Source organism: Ictidomys tridecemlineatus, chromosome 1 (assembly GCF_052094955.1).
Source record: "Ictidomys tridecemlineatus isolate mIctTri1 chromosome 1, mIctTri1.hap1, whole genome shotgun sequence".
NCBI classification, from domain to species: Eukaryota; Metazoa; Chordata; class Mammalia; order Rodentia; family Sciuridae; genus Ictidomys; species Ictidomys tridecemlineatus.
Window position 1 is genome coordinate 83,791,822 of NC_135477.1, and position 19,621 is coordinate 83,811,442.

At 36.2% G+C, this 19,621-nt stretch overlaps 1 long non-coding RNA gene across 1 annotated transcript; it reads right to left on the minus strand.

The window, feature by feature from the left end:
* Window positions 1–2,371: 2,371 nt before the first annotated feature.
* LOC144366326 (uncharacterized) lies at window positions 2,372–3,130 on the minus strand. The gene is made up of 2 exons (XR_013425343.1): window positions 2,899–3,130; window positions 2,372–2,559 (listed from the first exon to the last, which is right to left on the minus strand). It is a non-coding gene; the product is annotated as an uncharacterized LOC144366326 (long non-coding RNA).
* Between the last annotated feature and the right edge of the window lie 16,491 nt (window positions 3,131–19,621).

Here is a 19,621-nt window from a genome sequence, read left to right on the forward strand (position 1 = left end):
AAAAGGGAGGGTGGCAACGAGGTGCAATCCAAACCTCAAGCTGAATCTGAACCACTCCTCTCTGAGACTTACCTATGGGTGTAAATGCCTCCAGCTATCTATATATACCCCCTTTGAAGGCACCTGTTGCACACCATTAATTTTTTCTGAAATTCGCCACTCCTGTGCCTTCTCTTAATTCACTCTGCTCCAAGTCTGGTTCAGGCCTTTATCATCTCTTACCTAAAGTAGTGTGCAATAACCTCTGCTAACTGATCTTCCCACTCCTGGGCACTTCCGCCTTCCACTTTGTCCTGCAGGACTGCCACAGTAATGTTCCTATTATGCCATAGGCCTGCCCCTAAATCATCAAGAATTTTTCATGTCTACTGGAATCAATAACTTGAGACTACCAAAATGGCCTCACCCCATGTTTCTTGCGCACCTTTCACTACTTCTCTGTGTGAACCCATTTCAGCCAAACTAAGTGGCCCTTCAATCACATTCAAGAGCTTTTTGTGTCTTTTCTTGAGATCTTTTAGTTTAACCTGGATATGCCTACCAATTTTAAATGTTGAAATCCTAATTATATATACCTCAAGGACCATTCATATGCAACCTTCTCTCGTGATTCACTCAAACACGTCATCTCTTCATACTTGCAACATCCATAATATTTCCATAATATTCTGTAACTAGTCATTATCTTTTGTGAAAATTTCTTAAGGATAGGAATTGCACTTCACTTGATTTTTAAGGCCCCATCTTTTAAACATGGTAACTGAAAAATACTATGCACTCTCTGAACTATTATCTTGTTAGATTCTTATAATCCTTATAAAATAAGTGTTCTTCTCATATTACAAAAAAAAAGAAAGAAAATGAAAGAAAGTTAAGCAACTTGAAGCAATTAGGAAAACTGGCATTTGAATCCAGTTCTAAAGTTTATATTGGTTCTACTATACTCCACTACTCTTTTTAGGAACTTTATTCATATCTCTTTACCAAATAATTTGAAAAACATACAATGCTCTGTGGTTGGCCCTATCTACAATGATAGACATGGTGAATTTTTTAATGTCTTAGTTAACTGTGTACCTTGAGGACCTAACCTTTTGCATAGCATAGAATAAGCCCTCAGTAAATATCTCTTGACCTTTGGCAGGAGGGATAATCAATCATAAAGTATCTACCAAAAGCTAAATGTGGCCAGCTAACACTTGAAATATACTGTTTTAAAAAAAAAATCCTGAAATTTAAAATAACAAAACAAAACAAAAAACATTGTGCAGGTCAAAGAGAAAGAAAAAACTTCCCATGGCTGGAATATATAAATTCAAACACAGCTGGGACCTGTGATAGGAAATAAATAAGTACAACTCTTCATCAAAGTTATGAAAAATATCTTTTGCAATGGAGCATTAGAAGCTTAACCAATCACACAGCATGTATTAATTCAAAATATTGCATGTCATATAATACAAGAGGACAGTGTCATGGTTTAGAACACAACAGTGTTTACTGGAGAGTGTGCACACAAAGGTTTCTGCTGCCCCCACCCCCAAAACCTGCTCTCACTGTTTAACTGTGGTTTTGATCGTTTTTTTCCCTTACAATTTCCCCATTCCCCCCTTCTTTTGTTCTAAATAGTTATACATGACAGTAATGCATTTTGATACATCATACATAAATGGAGTATAACTTCTCCTTCTTCTGGCTGTACATGATGTAGCATTACACCAGTCGTGTAATCATACATACACATAGGATCATAATATCCAAGTCATTCTACTATTGTTCCTGTCCCCCTCCTATTCCTCTCTTTAATCCTTTCCCTATTTTGTAGAGTCCATTGGTGGCAGGTACAAATTATATTTGAATTGCTTTAAAGGATTATATTTTAATTGCTTTATTATCCTCAGGAAAATGCTTACACAATGTAGAAATGGTACACGTGTGATGAGGTGTGAGCATCCATTCTTGAGATTCTTAGGAATTTTTGGCCAAGGTGACTGATTAACAAAGGAGTTAATGAAAGACAAAGGATAGAACAAAGTTCTTAGCCAGGTTCCACATGCCTAAAGCTCCTGATAGAAAACTCAGTCAAGAGAGGCCAGGGGAAATGGTAATGGTAGGAAGAATAAAAGAGCTTGGAAAGAGCTGAATAAGATTTTACCAGGCAAAAGTGAAAAAGAATAGAAGAATAATGGCTCAAGGGAACACTTCTCAGCTTTCCAGAGCAACCCTATTGAAGGAGAAGCTGAAGAGCATTGCTCAGGGCAATATTTTAATACAGAATTACTGTCACTCATGGGGAAAATAAAAATGATCTAGTATATAAGACCCTAACTCTGTCAATCTGGCTACACATAACAAAGAACTCCAAATAAAATCAGAGTAAACAAGATAAGCATTTATTCCTTTCTTGGGTACACGAAACTGGAAATAGATAATCTAGACCTGGTATGACAGTCCATGATGATTTCTGGGATCCTTTTGTCTCTCTGCTCCACCATCTTCATGTTGTGTCTTCCATCCTCAGGGGTCATCTTCTTGTCCCAGAGTGCAACTGGAGCTCCTCTGGAAAGAGAATTAAAGTTTTAAAAGGGGAAGTAAGAAAGAAAAAGAAATCTCTTCGCAGTTGAATCACCTTCCTTTTCACAGTTTTTATCTTAATTGCCAGAACTATAAGACCATACTTAGCAACAAGAGAGCTGAGGAGTGTGATTTTTATTTTGGGCAATGATGTGCCCAGCTCAAAACTGCTGGTTTCATTTCTGTATTTTCCATGGTATTCCCATACTGTGTGAATACACAGGAAACACCTAATACATTTGCTGATCACTTAAGTCAGAAACAGGAAGATTTTGGGGACATAAAAAAAGATAGATGAGTGAAGTAATAGGTTAACAAACTAACCACTATTCTCAGTCAATGTATTAACAAGTTCTCTGTGCCTCTTCCAGAAAGATAAGACTGTACATTTTCACCCAGGGAACAGAACAAAGTATCTGAAGATTCTGCTTAATGTCTCTTGGTTAGAACTCCTGCTTGCTTTGATATACATGCCATTATAAATAATTTAGAAAGAAATTTGACCCAGGCACACCAGGTAAAGTTAAAAAATTATAATTGATGTCACAGTGGGTTAATAATTTTTGCCTTAAGAAGATAATGAGGGCTGGGGATGTGGCTCAAGCGGTAGCGCGCTCGCCAGGCATGCGTGCGGCCTGGGTTCGATCCTCAGCACCACATACAAAGAAAGATGTTGTGTCCGCCGAAAACTAAAAAAAAAAAAAAAAAAAAAAAAAGGTATTAAAATTCTCTCTCTCTCTCTCTCTCTCTCTCTCTCTCTCTCTCTCTCTCTCTCTCTCCCTGTTGAAGAAGAAGAAGAAGAAGAAGAAGAAGAAGAAGAAGATAATGAAAGCCAGATGCAATGGTTCACACCTGTAATCCCAATGACTCAGGATGCTGAGGCAGGAGGATAGCAAGTTTGAGGCCAGCCTAAGCAACTTATTGAAGCTCTGTCTCAAAATAAAAAAGGACTGGGGTATATCTCAGTGGTAGAGCGCCCCTGGGTTAAATTCTCAATAATACACATGCACACACCCAAAGAAGGTAATGAAAGCCACCAGGACAGCCTTCTTCTTGCCCAGCCGTTTTCTGAAATAATTGCTCTGTAAGTTCCATAGGAGTTTGGCTACAGGCTTTAGAGCTTTCTGTTTTTACCCTATCCCAAATCAAGGGCAGCATCTTTCTTTTAGAATCTAAGACTGGCTGGACCACCAGATAATCACATCCCAATTTTGGTAAAGAGTTCAATGGTATTATCTGGACATTGCTTGGCATTGTATTTAATAGGGAATAAAGTAAAATAGTTTGGCCAGCCTTGGTCTCTAGATCTCATTCTTATTCCAAAAGGGGGAAAAAATGTATAATCTGGTATAGAGAAGAAAGGTGCTATGGTTTGGATATAGTTTGATTGTGTCCCCTAATGGTCATGTGCTACAAATTTGGTCTCCATTTTAGCAGTATTTTTTTTTTTAACATATGTGAAACTTTCAATAAAGTGGATGGTTTTGTTCCCATGATTAAGGAGTGCAACTTGTGGAAGTGTTTGTAATTACAAAACAACTATAGGCAGCATGGAATTAGTGAAATTTACATTTTGGAAAAAAAATGTACATTTTGAGTCATTGCCTAAGTACCAAAATTATTTTCTTCATTTTTTATTGACTCATATTAGCTATGCATAACATTAGGATTTGTTTTGATATAATTATAAATACGTGGAATATTATTTGCTCCAATTCAGTCTCTAGTACTTACCTTTTGCTCTCCTCCTCCCCCTGCCACACCCCCCCACCACCCTTTCCTTTTGTCTATTCTGTTGATCTTTCTGCTACTTACTCACATTTTTTTAAATTACATAATGGTAAGATTACTGTAGTATATTCATATATGTACGTAGGAAAGTTAGGTCAGATTCATTCCACTATTCAGAATATATTTTTCTGTACTAAAAAAATCAGTTTTATGGATGAATTATTTTTAAATTATTCATTTAAGCTGAAAGTTCTGGAGAAACTAACTCAGAGTGGTTTAAACTTTTTTTTTAATCTCTCATCACAAAATCTACAATATTTTTTAGCATTGGTTCATCAATTCAACAGTGACAGGATATAGCACCTCTACAATTTTGGCTTTTCCCATATTGTTCCAAATTGGTAGCTGAAATTCCAACTACTATCTGAGTTCAAAATAATAAGATGAAGAGTCATATCAGCTGGCTCATTTCTGAGAAAAAGATGCCCCTTAAATTTCTTCACAAAACTTATTGCTTAGAGTTCTGGCTTATGTCTTCTTGGCCATAACTCTATCACCCTCAAATGCAAGAGAAGAAATAAAATAGAATATTTAAGTTTTCTAACCCATGTCAGGTGAAATATCAAAGGAGAGAGGATTGGAAATGGCTGCTCATTCACCCAAATTCTGGAGTCTGAAAGTATTTCATTTCTACTTACTTAACACAATGGCTGGTATGATACAAGTCTGAAAATACCATATCAGATCTTATGAAATCAAAGAAAACATTCTACCAGCAGATGTGGGGAATGACTTGACCTGAAATGGTGGATCAAAGAGACAATTGGTGGTGGAACTAAGAACCACAAGAGTGTTAAGAAAGAGAATGACAGTGCTTCAGAGAGATCAAGATGGGTAGCTATGGATAAAAAACATTCAAACACCTTTAAAAAGTCAGCAACTGTGTCATGTTCCTGACTTTCAGAAATCAGAGCCTGAATACTATAGGTTGGACCATCTGATTTAACCAAAGCTCCTCAGGTTACTTCAAGTGACTGAGTCACTTATTGAACTTCAAGAAACACATGGATGCAGAATTATTTTTCTCATTAATTTATGCAGTTTATGTGACTATGGAATTAAGCAAATTGAGAAATTCACAGAATTTCTTAAAAATTTCAGAATCTTCTGGGAACACAGGCGCTTGGGAGACAGCTTGGGCGAAAAGTACTGATACATTTCTTGTCTCTTGAGTTCCATTTCCCAGACTTGTACTTCCCCAAGTGTCTCTGAGAAACCAGCCTCTACCTCAGAGCAAAGCCTGTCCAAGGAAGGGGGCGTGGAAAGACCCACAGAGCACTCCTAAGCACATACCCACCCTGCTTAGTTGTTTATCTACAAATAACAGGAGAGATCTGTAGAGCCAGGTGTTCCTGACTCAGTCAGGCTAGGTGAGGACCCATAACAACTCCCTAGCAACCACCAATCAGCATGAGACAGGGAAAATACCTGGGATGCTAGATGACCCTCCCAGTAGTTTATGGTGGTTGATAATATGTTGGGAGACCATGTAGTTGAAAGCACTACTCCCCTCGTGGCTTAAACCAATCAGTTCAAACAAATCCCCCTCTTGTACTAACCAATCACCCTTACCCAACTTGTTCCCGCCAGTGAATGTGCTAATCATGTTTTAGAGTTGTTTATGATTTTCCCGCGGTGTGTGATGATTTGCTGAGATGTATGTGAAGTCCCTGCCTTCCTCAAAGAATGTATAAAACTGCTGCAAACCCTGGGCTTGGGGCCTCTCAGTGTCACCAGTTGCTGTGTGCGGGCTGAGGACCTAACTAGCTCGCAATAAACACCTCTTTGATGCTTACATCGATCTTGGTCTCTGGTGGTCTTTTGGAGGTTCTGAATTCGAGCATAACATCTCCATCTGCTTTAGGCTGGTTGTATGTTCCCTCATGAGCTATAGCTGTGGAAGTGAAGCCAGTGAGCTAAAGGCAGATAAACACTTTTGGAGTTAGCCCACTCTTGGCTATGAAAAATGAGTATTTATGTCTGGCTGGAAGCACTAAGTTAGGATGGCCTTAGGCCTGAGCCTAAGCAACTCCATTTTACTCCAGTTTAAAACCTGCAGTTTCACCAGGCACACCCACAGAGCCCTCCAGTATGGCCTCAGATAAGTTACTTCCCATCACCCTGATGAACAGAGTGAAGCCCTTGGCAGGCTGTCCTCGCCTGATAAGAGGGAAAGGCGAGAAGATCAGGGTGGAGACCACCAGACCAGAAGTTTCTGACCCCAGGATAAATGATGTCACTGAGAAATCCAGTGGTAGCTGGTAAGGATTGAAAGGGGGGTCCAAAGCCCCCAAATTTAGTATAGAGCAAATGAACTGGGACTCAGCCAGCCGAAACAAGGATGCACTCGAGCTGGAGAGCCTGATGAGGACCTGACATCCCATCACTTGTCATCGTTCCTGAACCTCTGTGTGATTCTCACCGCTCTCAAACTCTACTGCCTGTCTGGACCTTGGTGAGAGCCAAAACTTCTCCCTATGACCCTCTCAACTGGTCATCCACTCCATGCCAGGAAAAGCCTGCCTTGGTTCCAGACCTGGTTACCTCAGTCCGAGTGCGTGTGCATCTGCTAGACATAAAGCCTAAGGCTTAAGAGTTTTGAACTTAACATGCAGAGGAAATGTCTGTCATTAGCCTGTCATGAGTAAGTGTGTTTGCAGTGCTTAGAATTAATCTAGAATTGTTTGCTGTGAATTAATTAATCTAGAATTGTTTGTTATGAATTGATTATGTCTATTGCAGTACCTAGCATTAAGGATTGTCGTTTTCTGGATTAAGAACCTATAGTCTGAAACTGTATTGAATGATTTGAGCAAATAAAGCATTGAAAAGGGACAGAAGTGCATGGACATTCTTAATTTCTCCCCTTGACTGCATAGTAGCAATTTTGCCCCCTCGCGACACACCATTTATTTACTCAGTCTAGCAAATTGAAGAGAACTTCCATATGTAGCACTTACAGGGAATGTAGTGTTTTAATGACTCCTTACCAGGGCATTTTGGCTCTTGACTGGGATTGTCTGTGTAAGGCATATCTCTCTGTAAACATGGGAATACTATGCCTATTCACCAAATAGTGTCTTACACTCTGCCATTCTCAGTACATGATAGTGAGGTGAACTTTTTTTTTTTTTAATATTTATTTTTTAGTTCTCGGCAGACACAACATCTTTGTTTGTATGTGGTGCTGAGGATCGAACCCGGGCCGCACGCATGCCAGGCGATCGCACTACCGCTTGAGCCACATCCCCAGCCCCAGTGAGGTGAACTTGAGTGTTTGTAAGGTTCAAAAATTTTTGCCAATGATCAAAATATGCTGTATTCCATGCATGTTTGAGGGCAGGAATATTGGACTCTGAGGCACAGAGATCTGTGGATTCCTCCATGTGTTTTTTTTTTTTTTTTTTTTTTTTTTTGCTGGGGGGAGAGGTGTGAGAGATTGAACTCAGGGGCACTCAACCACTGAGCTACATCTCCAGCCCTATTTTGTATTTTATTTAGAGACAGGGTCTCACTGAGTTGCTTAGAGCCTTGCTTTTGCTGGGGCTGGCTTTGAATTAAAAATCCTCCTGCTTCAGGCTCCTAAACCCCTGCCTGGGATTACAGGTGTGTGCCACCTTACCCAGCCCTCCATGTGTTTTTAAACCCATATCTGAAAACCATGTGTGGTGGAACATGCTTGTAATCCCAGCAAATCAGGAAGCTAAGGCAGGAGGATTCGAATTTGAGGCCTGTCTCAGCAATTTAGCAAAGCCCTCAAGCAATTTAGCAAGCCCCTGTCTCAAAACCAAAAATTAAAAGAGCTGATGGGTAACTCAGTGATAAAGAACCCCTGAGTTTAATTTCTAGTACAAAAAAAAAAAAACTCAAACTATATTTGAAAAGAGAAGTAAGTATACTGATGGTTGCTGAGAAGAAGAAAATACAGAAAGTGGGAATAGAAAAAGCATACCCTCAGAAATGAAATCTATTTCTTTAGATTTTCTAAAATCTAAAAGGTTAGAAAAGCTGAGCAAGAAAACTTAGATTCAGATGTCCTCTTCCCATTCAGTCCCTATTCTATAAATAGCTAAGAAAGTTAGATGGAATTAGAACCAGATTAGAGATAGAGGTATCACATGCCCCAAAGAAAGGAAAAGAATGATTGCAGTCTCTGGAGTAGATTAAATATAGAATTACTGACAAACAGAAAGGCATAAGATAGTATAGAACATGCTTAGGAAAATGATGATTTAAGCAACTAGTAATAGATTATAAATATTCAGGACATGGGACTGGGATTGTGGCTCAGTGGCAGAGAGCTTGCCTCGCATGTATGAGGCACTGGGTTGGATCCTTAGCACCACATAAAAATAAATAAACAAATAAAAGTATTGTGTCCATCTACAACTAAACAAACACTTAAAAAATATTCAGGACAAAAGAATGTTATCTAACATAAGGATAAATGTTATCCTTAAAGTAAGGAACTCTCCAAATGGAGGCTGTGGATGTGGCTGGGATGTGCAGCACTTGCCCGTCATGCACAAAGCCTTTGCTTCAATCCACATATCACAAACAAAAACCAAACCAAAACAAAAATTCGCCAGATGAAACAAAACAAGCCTTCAAAAACAAGATGGGGGATATTGATTATGGGTACCTGAAACTACGTTATATTATTCTTGTATACTTGTGTATGTTTTAAAATTTGTTAAAATAAAATGTTATTAAAAGAGTCCAAAAACACATTAGAGAATACAAAGTACAACTGCTAGTTGAAAGGGGCACGTAATCTATGAAGAAAAAATGAAAGAATGGTTATAATTAAGATATCATGTAGGGCTGAAGTTGTAGCTCAAACTCAGTGGAGGAGTATTTGCCTAGCCTGAAAATGTTAAGGAGAGATTGCAATAAGTCACCCAGTCCATCTAAAAGCAGGGGACAGAAACTTTATTCACCAACTGCAGTCCACACTTGGTGGGCCAAGTGGTAGGCTGCAAGTCTACACCCTTCGACCCCCTCCTGGGATTTGAGTACATCTTTTATAATCCAAAACCATATTAAAGCATAAGTGGATGTTGCTATGATTCAAAACCATAAACAAATGTTATGAGATCTAAAATCATACGCAGAAAAAGGGGTGGTCCAAAACATCCCTACTTGAGTATAAGTTAAAGAATGGTTACCAATGTCTAGACAATCAATCTCTGGGTACATTGTCTAAGAAAAATGGAAACCAAAGAGAGAACAATTCTACATTGTATAAGAATTGACATTTTCAGGGATGGGGATGTGGCTCTAGCGATAGCGTGCTCGCCTGGCATGCCTGCGGCCGGGTTCGATCCTCAGCACCACATACAAACAAAGATGGGTGTCCGCCGAAAACTAAAAAATAAATATTTAAAAAAATTCTCTCTTAAAAAAAAAAAAAAGAATTGACATTTTGTGTTGCCAAACATGCTTTACTAAGCAACTATTTATGGGTATAGAGGTGGGGCTTTCCCATGGGAGAAACATTTCTTACATGGCATGGAGTCTCAGGGCAAAATGGAATCTGTTTGGTCATTGCTCATATAGCCTGGCATAAAAAAAGGGGGGGGAGGGGCATCATCTAGTTTGTTTGCTAAGCCTCTTACATAAAGATAAACCTATTTACAGGGCTTGGGGGATGGGTGTATAACTTAGTGCTAGAGCACTTGCCTGACCCATGTGAGACCCTGAATTTGATTCCCAGCAACCCCCGCCTCCCAAAAAATAAAGGTGAAGTAAAAGACAAATAAAAAGAGCTGTTTAGATTCCAGGCAAAGAAACACAAGAAAAAAAAATATGTTGATCTCAGATAATAGAGTCATCTACAAACTCTGAGAAAAAGTACTGCCCAAGAATATTATACCCAGTCAGACTGAACTTTACATTGTAAATGCAGCAGGCAGAAATTCTTAAAAATGAAGGTTCTCAAGGAATATAACATTCATGAATCATTCTTGTAAATATTATAGATGATGAATTTAGCCCACAAAAAGGATGATTTGGGGAATTAGAATTAAAAGGACAAATGCAAAATTCTAGGATAAGAGGAAATGAAAGAATACTTAATACATATTTGGAAAACACATATTTGTGACCCAAATCTACCAAAACCAGGCAAGCTGTCCTTCAAGTATAAAGGCAATGCACACTTTAACAAAGGTGAAGAAACTCATCACTTGCAGAATTGATGAGTGCTCTGGAAAATGTTACCTGTCTAAGAAATTCAGTGACCCAATAAATAAATGAAAATAGAAGATTTAAAGATGGAGAAAGTGTGGTAAAATACTGTCAAATTTACATCAATTTAAATATAGAACTAAGACAAGAATATTGGCAGAAATTGTTATTACAAAACAGACTGTAAATATAACCTCTGATAATTTAAATATAATAATTAAGAAAAATTCATTGATGGGTATAGACTACAAAAAGAATACATAATGGGGCTGGGGATGTGGCTCAAGCGGTAGCGCACTTTCCTGGCATGCGTGCGGCCCAGGTTCGATCCTCAGCACCACATACCAACAAAGATGTTGTATCCGCCGAGAACTAAAAAATAAATATTAAAAATTCTCTCTCTCTCTCTCTCTCCTCTCTCACTCTCTCTTAAAAAAAAAAGAATACATAAAACTGCCATTTACTTCATATTTCCTAGTAGGAAGTCAATAAATAGTTGTTTATTTATTTATTATGGGGGTTACTGGGGGTTGAACTCAGGGGCACTCAACCACTGAGCCACATCCCCAGCCCTATTTTATATTTTATTTAGAGACAGGGTCTCATTGAGTGCTTAGCACATCATTATTGCTGCAGCTAGCTTTGAACTTGTGATCTTCCTGCCTCAGCCTCCTGGAAGCATATTATTTTTAAAAAAATGAATGATTAAAACCTGTCAATGATTTTCATCATGTTTTTCCTTCACTTTAAATCAGTTTGGAAGAAAAATAGTTATGTGTGCAATTCTTTCAATTTTATTTGTGGTTTATTTTTATATTAAATTCAAGCAACATTTTATTCTACACTTTTAAAAAATTGAAAGCAGTATTTACATTTTGCAGATATTGAAAGGGTGATGCTAAAATTTGTGTGGAAATGCCAGGGGGCTAGAATAGCCAAAACAATATGAAAAAGAAGAAGAAAGTTGGAAGACTTACTTCCCAATTTCAAAACATACTACAAACCTATATTGATCAAGACAGTATGGTACTGGCATAAGGATAGACTTAAGGATAAATCAATGGAATAAATGTTAGAGTACAGAAATACATTTTGACATTTATAATCAAATTTTGACTAGAGTACCATGAACACTATAAAAAAAACAGAATAGTCTTTCAACAAATAGTACTGGGACAATTAGATATCCATATGCAAAAGAATGAGTTTGTATATTTATCTGACATAATATACTAAGATTAACCCCAAATGGATTACAGGCCTAAATATAAGAGCTAAAGCTATAAACTTTGGGAGAAGATATAGGAGTAAAATATTTGTAGTCTTGGTTTAGGCAAAGCACAAGTAATTGTTTCAAATAAAGCTGCTAAGAATACATTTATATATAAGTCTTCATGTAGATATATGCTTTCATTTTTCTTGAGTGGAAAATGTCCACTAGGAGTAAAATGGTTGAGTCAGATGGTAGGCATGTACTTAACTTCTTAGGAACCTGTAAAATTGCTTTCTAAGGTGGTAGTAGTATTTTACATTTCCACCAGCAGTGTTATGAAAATTCCCAGTTGCTCCATATCCTCATGAATCAGATATTACTTTTTAAATTTTAGCCATTGTAATAGGTATGCCATGGTTTCTTATGGTGGTTTTAATTGACATTTCCCTGATGACTAGTAATACTGAATATCTTTCATGTGCTTTTTGGCCATTTATATATGCTTTTTGTGAAGTGTCAGTTCACATATTTTGTACATATGAATTTTAGAATTAGCTTATTGGTTCTAATTTTAAAAATTTATTGGAATTTTCATAGCGGATTGTGTTAAATCTGTAGGTCAATTTGGGAAAATTACCAGCTTAACATTCCAACCCCTAAACTTGATGTAGCTTTCATTTATTTCATTCTCTCAGCAGTGTTTTGTAGTTATCAGTGTTGAGGCCTTTGATGTCTTTTATTAGATTCATCCTTATAGCTTTTGGTAAGCCTGCACATGAGATTTTAATTTTTCATTTTCCAATTATTTGCTGGAATAAATATCAATTGATTTTTTCATATTGCTGAATTCATTTATTGGTTTTAGTAGCAGTTGCTTGTAGAAACCTTGAGATTTAAAAATATAAGCTACCATATTACCTCTAAATAGGGACAGATTTATTTTCTTTATGATTATGCCTTTTTTTCCCCTCTTTGCAATAGTATCTCCAAAAAAAAAAAAAAAGTTGAATAGAAGTGGTGGAAACAGACATTTCTGCCTTATTCCATTACCATTAAATGTGATATTGGTAATTATAAATTTTTCATAGGCATCCTTTATTCATTTAAGGCATTTTCCATCTATTCCCAGTTTGCTGGTAATTTTTTAAAAATTATTAAAAATTGAAATGTATTTACTTTTTACCCAAAAGTTTCACCTCTGGGAATTTACCCAAAGTTTTATACCTGCACATGAAATTATTTATGTACAAAGTTAATCATTGTTATCACTATTTGTAAAGCAAATTATTGGCAAATATATTCATTATTAAATAATGAACATCCGAACACACACACTCACACAAACACACACTCTGTGGATGGGGTGGTAAAAAGAAAAAAGAGGGCTGGGTTGTAGCTCAGTGATAGAGCGCTTGCCTTCAACACATAAGGCCCTGGGTTCAATCCTCAGTACCACATAAAAATAAATAAATAAAAATAAAGATATTGTGTCCATCTACAACTAAAAAAGAAAAAAGAAAAATGAGGAAGGAGTTCTCTACACATGAATATTGCCATTCAGTTTAGCATAGAGATTTAGTGGCCAGATATGGAGCCAGACTATCTGATTTTTCCTCCTGGCTCCACTTATTGTTTTTCTTTTTCCTTCCTTCCTTCCTTCCTTCCTTCCTTCCTTCCTTCCTTCCTTCCTTCCTTCCTTCCTCCCTCCCTCCCTCCCTCCTCCCTCCTTCCCGCCTCCCTCCTTCCCTCCCTTCCTTTCCTTCTTTTTTCTTTCTTTTCTGTATGTAGTGGTGGTGAGTGTGCTTTATTTTATACTGCATCAGTATTTATTTGATTTGGCAAGATCTTATTATGCAAGCTGACAGGTGGACTAGTTGTTGATGATTTTACTATTACACAGAAGGAAATGTTTTTTATAACATATAGATAATCAGGCCACCAAAGGTAACCCAGAAAAAAAAATCAGTGTAGCAGAACATTTTTTTTCTTTTATGTGTATGAATAAATGCGGTTCTGAGGATCGAACTCAGTACCTCACACATGCTAGGCAAGTGCTCTACCACTGAAGTATAGCCCCAGTCCCCACAATTTAATTTTCTAAGCCTCAGTTTCCTCATCTATAAAATGAGGACAACAGTGGTATCTATCCATAGAATTGATTAGTTAATATGTAAAGCATTTAATAAGCACCATATAAATACTTTATTTTGTTATTGTTACTAATATACCAAGATTTACAATATATACTATTAAGTAATCTTAAAAGAACCAATGGAAAAACTGCTAGAAATTATAGGACTTGGGAAAGAAAATAGCTTTTCTATATTAGAAAATAAAAAGGGAAACTAATCCTATTCTTGATAGCAACTAATATATCTAAAATATCATAAGTAACTTTTTAAAAAAAGATGTATGCCATGAAGAAAACAGTAAATTTCAGAGATACATGCAGAATACAAATAAATATATTATTTCTTCTCATGATAACCTAATTTTCTAAAACAATATGAATAAATCTTTGTTCCTTATAAACAAATCCTACTGATATCCATGAATGAGAGGACTGAAGGGTATAAACATGTCAGATGCAGCCTATGTTAATGTGTAACCCCTATTAAATTGGAATTATTTTAGAAGAGAGTGCTTGAGAAAATAATCCTTCAATTTTCGAAAAAGAATTGGTAAGATTGCAAGGAGATTTTTACAAGGAGTATTCAGGGAGACTAGGACTTCCAGATAGCAAAATATAAAATAATAATAATGAAACATTTATAAACAACATAGAATACAAAAAATGAATGTAATAGAAAATGAATCGGGGCTGGGGATTTGGCTCATGCGGTAGCGCGCTCGCCTGGCATGCGTGCGGCCCGGGTTCGATCCTCAGCACCACATACCAACAAAGATGTTGTGTCCGCCGAGAACTAAAAAATAAATATTAAAAAAAAATTCTCTAGAAAATGAATCTCCCAATTAGACCTTTATATAAATAACCATTATAATATGCAAAACAACTTAATATACAATAAAACTCAATTGGGGAAAAGTAGATTGTTAATTAAATAAATTGATTTTTCAATAAATGATTCTGGGGGTTGTGAGGGTATAGTTCAAGGGTAGAGTGCTTGCTTGGCTTGTGTGAAGCACTGCCTTTCATTCCTAGCACTATAAAAACAAATAAATGATTGGGGATCAAAGGGTAGGTATTGAAAAACATCAGTCATAGAAGAGTTTGATGTCTTTGTTTGTCTGTCTAGTGTATCCAAGACTGTAAAAGCTGAAAAGTATTCCCAGGCTCCTGACTGAGTTAAGTGTCTCCCATTTATATAGTACACTGCAATAACTGGTTTACTTGTCTTTCACCCCCACTGGTGTGGGAACCCAAACTAAGTTAGGACCTGTACCATCCCCAATTAGTTTATATTAGTTGCTCAATAAGTGTAGAGTTAATGTCAGAGAAGAAGGAAGTGTCCTGGATTTTAAGCAAAGACTCCATCCAATTTATGGATGGTTAGGTTTTATTTATGGTTAGGTTTCTCAAGACTTCCCTTCAGCTGTACAATACTAAGCAATAGCAATTTCAAAACCAAGTCATTAAGAAAACACATCTTTTCTTAGATTTAAAAAAAAATCATAAAGTGGTATGATGAGAAGAAATTCTACAGAGTTTTTTTTTTCTATAGAGTTTTTAGCTAAATCCAAACTCTTTCTCCCTTATTCCTCATTTTTTTATGTGATTCTAAACTCCACCCAGGTATTTTTCATTTTCCAATTTTAAAAGGAAAATAGAAGATGTTCTGGTACTGCAATTTTTTTTCATGAAGGGCTGATAGTGTAAGTTGTTTGTTTAGCATTTTATAAACATTCATCAAGGTTTTTACTTTTTCTGCCACATGCTAAGAGGTGGCTACAGCTCATTCTGAAGAATCAAACAGGCCATTATAGTACAATAGTACAACCATATTTATGCAAGGAAGCCTTGAGAGAGATCATGGTTCTGTTTAATTTCCAGGAACAGTGAGGTTTGTATGCATCTGGATCTCCATATTTGCAATTCCAAGTCTGCTGATTCAAAATATTCTAAATGTTCTTAAAAAAAATCCGTCTGTATTGGACATGTGTCAACTTTTTTCTTGTTATTCTCTAAGAATACAATATAACAGCTATTTCATATCATTTGCATTATATTAGCATTACAAGGACTCTAGAGATGAGTTAAAATGTAGGAGGATACATGTAGGTTCTATGCAAATATTACACCATTTGGGGGACTTGAGCATTGCATGGTCATTTTATTATCTGGAGCCAATTCATTTGGATAGCACAAGGCAACATATGTAGTGATGGTGGGTGTACTTTATTTCATTTTGCATCAGTATTTATTTGTTTTGGCAAGATGTTGTTATGCAAGATGACAGGTGGACTAGTCATTGATGACTTTACTATTACAGAGAAGGAAGTGTCTTTTTATACCGTATAGATAATCAGTCCACCAAAGGTAACCCAGAAAACAAAAAACCAGTGTAGCAGAACATTTTTTTTCTTTCTTGTGTATAAACCCCCATTGCTTTCTAGAAACGTGGTTAATCTCTGCTTGATATTTCCTTCAGTGAATTGGCCTTCTTCAAACTTATGACAGTCATCATGAACAGATGGAACTATGCAGACTGGAGATATACCCTGAATAAGAAGGTGACCTGAATGGGTTGGGGTTTGAGCTCAGTGCTTTGAGCTAGCACTTGCCTAGCATGTGTGAGGCACTGGGTTTGATCCTCAGCACCACATAGAAATAAATAAATAAAATAAAGGTATTGTGTACATCTACAACCAAAAAAATATTAAAAGGAGGAGGAGGAGGAGGAGGAGGAGGAGGAGGAGGAGGAGGAGGAGGAGGAGGAAGAGAAGGAGAACTGGTGGCAGATAATAAAGAATAGGACTTGAGAAAAGTCTAATGAGGATTTCTCTAGAAAATTCTGTCAGCTATGCAATATAAGCACTTTTATATTGCTCTCTTGTGAAATATTCAGTAAAGCATATATCTGGTGAGTGAATTGCTTTCTTTATGAAAACATGAAGATAAAAATTGAAATATGGATTATCCAGTCAATCCAATCATATTCTATTTTACCCCAACCACTTTCCTGAAACTATTTTCACCAAAATAACCTCTGATCTAAAAGTTACTAAAGCCAGAATCTCGAGGTAGTGCTGGTGGATAACAAGTAAGAGGAAAAATGATAATCATTAACTATTATAAAACAAAAGACACAGGACTGGGGATGTAGCTCCATGGTAGAATACTTACCTAACATGCATGAGACCCTGGGTTCAACTCCCAGTTCTGCAAGAACAAAAAAGAAAAGACATATCTAAGCTAGTCACAGTTGTGCTCACCTAGCAACTTAGGAACCTAAGGCAGGAGGATTGCAAGTTTGAGGCCACCCTCAGCAACTTAGGAAGACCCTGTCTCAAAATAAAAAATAAAAAAGACTTAGAATGTAGTTCAAAGGTAGAATGACCCTGCTTCAATCCCAGTACTACACGAACACACACATAATTAAAAAATGTCTAAAAGGGACTTTTCTGTACTGTTTTGTTTAGTAAAATGCTCGATGAGGTAATATAACTGCCTCCTTTGTTACCTCCCTTTAAAATTTTTCAGAAAAAAAAGTTGCAAGTGCAATGCCATTTTGCAGTTCAAAAATTGTTTAAAATTAAAAGACAACAAATTTAAACAATGGTATGGAGAAACGTGGCTATCCAGGTATGTACCATTGTACTCAACTTGGCAGTTTCTTATTAATGAAATAGTACCCTTATGTTATGACCTAGGATTTCTTGAGATAGTCTCTTGAATATTCAAGAGAAAATAAATTTTAATATTCACAAAAAGACTTTTGCAAGAATATTCAAGCAACTTTATTCATGATAGCTCAAACTAGAAACAAATGTCTAACAGGAGGATGGATGATTGATAAATACATTATAGTATATTCACATGATAAAATATTACATAGCACAGAACTACTAATGCACACAACATAGATGAATCTCAAAAATATTTTGTTCATGAAGGAAGCCAGATATAAAAGGCTACCTAGTAAATGATTCTATTCATATGAAGTTTAATATTGGACAAAAATAATGGCAGAAATTAGAACATGCTTGCCTATGGGGTTGGGGACTAACTGGAAGGAAGCACAAAGAAGCTTTCTGGAGTAATAGAAAATATTCCATAGCACAATCAGATGGTGGTCACACAGGTGTATACATGGAACTGACATGTCTCAGACATACTAGGCACAGTGTTGCGGGCCCACAGTACTTTTAAGAACTGTGAAGATATTTTAAATTCAATCTATTTTAAAATCAGAAGTAAAAAATGATGTAATAATAATGAACAAGGCCTGTATTATATTGGTTGCTCTACCAACATGTCATAAGATATAATTTTCAGTGCTAGGGATTGAACCCAGGGCTTTATACATGCCAGACAAGTGCTGTATCACTGAGCTACAGTCCCAACACCTACTTTTTAAGTTTTGTAGAATAAAGGGCACACAAAGGCAAAAGTACATAGTACCTAAGAAAATCATATTGCAGTCCTATGCATGCATTTATGATAATAATTGTACATTTAAGATCTATGCATTTTACCATATTTATATTTTACTTCAATAACAAAAATTACTTGAGAAAATACACTGCTTTTAAATTTTTTTGGCAAAAGTTGGCTCTCCATGGTGAAAGTGGAGACATATTAAATCCTTCCTCAAAGGGTTAAAAAAATAGACCAAATATAATGAAAATGAGCATTATGAAGGAAGAAAATATTGTCTAAAAAAGTAATCAGAAGGTAAATTTAGAAAAAAATTTAAAGCTAGGCACAGTAGTGTATACTTGTAATACTAGTGATTTAGGAGGCTGATACAGGAGGTTTATAAGTCCAAGGCTAGCCTCAGCAACTTATTAAGGCCCTAAAGAACATAGCAAGACCCTGTCTCAAAAAAAAAAAAAAAAAGTCATGGGAATGTGGCTCAGTGGTTAAGCACTCCTGGGTTAAATCCACCGTAACCCCTTTCCTGAATTATTTTTCTTTTAAAGCCTAGGCATTTTTATGTTATATCAGTTACCTAGTGGCATATCAGAGCACACTATTAAAAGATAGCACATATTTAATTTATGTTCATATATATATATAGATAGATAGAGAGAGAGAGAGAGAGAGAGAGAGAGAGATCCTAAAGTATTTTAAAAACTTGAATTATAAAAGTAAGATCTGTTTCCTACTTTTAAGGTATTTACATATAATAATAAATATATCTATATTAGAAATGCCTGTTTCAAGATATGGTTACATGTGTGTTCTTATTACTGAGATCATTACTATGGCTACTAGCAAGCTTTTTTAAAGTTTCATACATTGATAAATAGAAATATAAAATGTAAAATATTATGGTAACTTATAAATACAACATCAGTGGTATAGAATGTACCATAATGTCAATATTGTGACCCTTTGAAGTAGTGGACTTAAATATTATAAATATTTCTGCAATTATTAAAGCAAAGACCAATAACCAGCATTAATGGGCAAAGAATACGAATAAAAGGTTCACAGGAAAGAGCAAATGGCTCATAAAAATCTTAGTCTCAATATCATTCATATTAAGATATGTATAAATTAAAACTATAAGATTCTCTCCTATCAGATTGGCAAAGGTAAAAAAAAATGATGACATTCTGCCTTGTGATTGGCAATAAGAAGATATGGGCACTTATAATTTGGATTTATCAAAAAAAAAATGCCTGTATAGGGATTTCCATTTCTGGTCATGAAGATTCTGTGTTTTC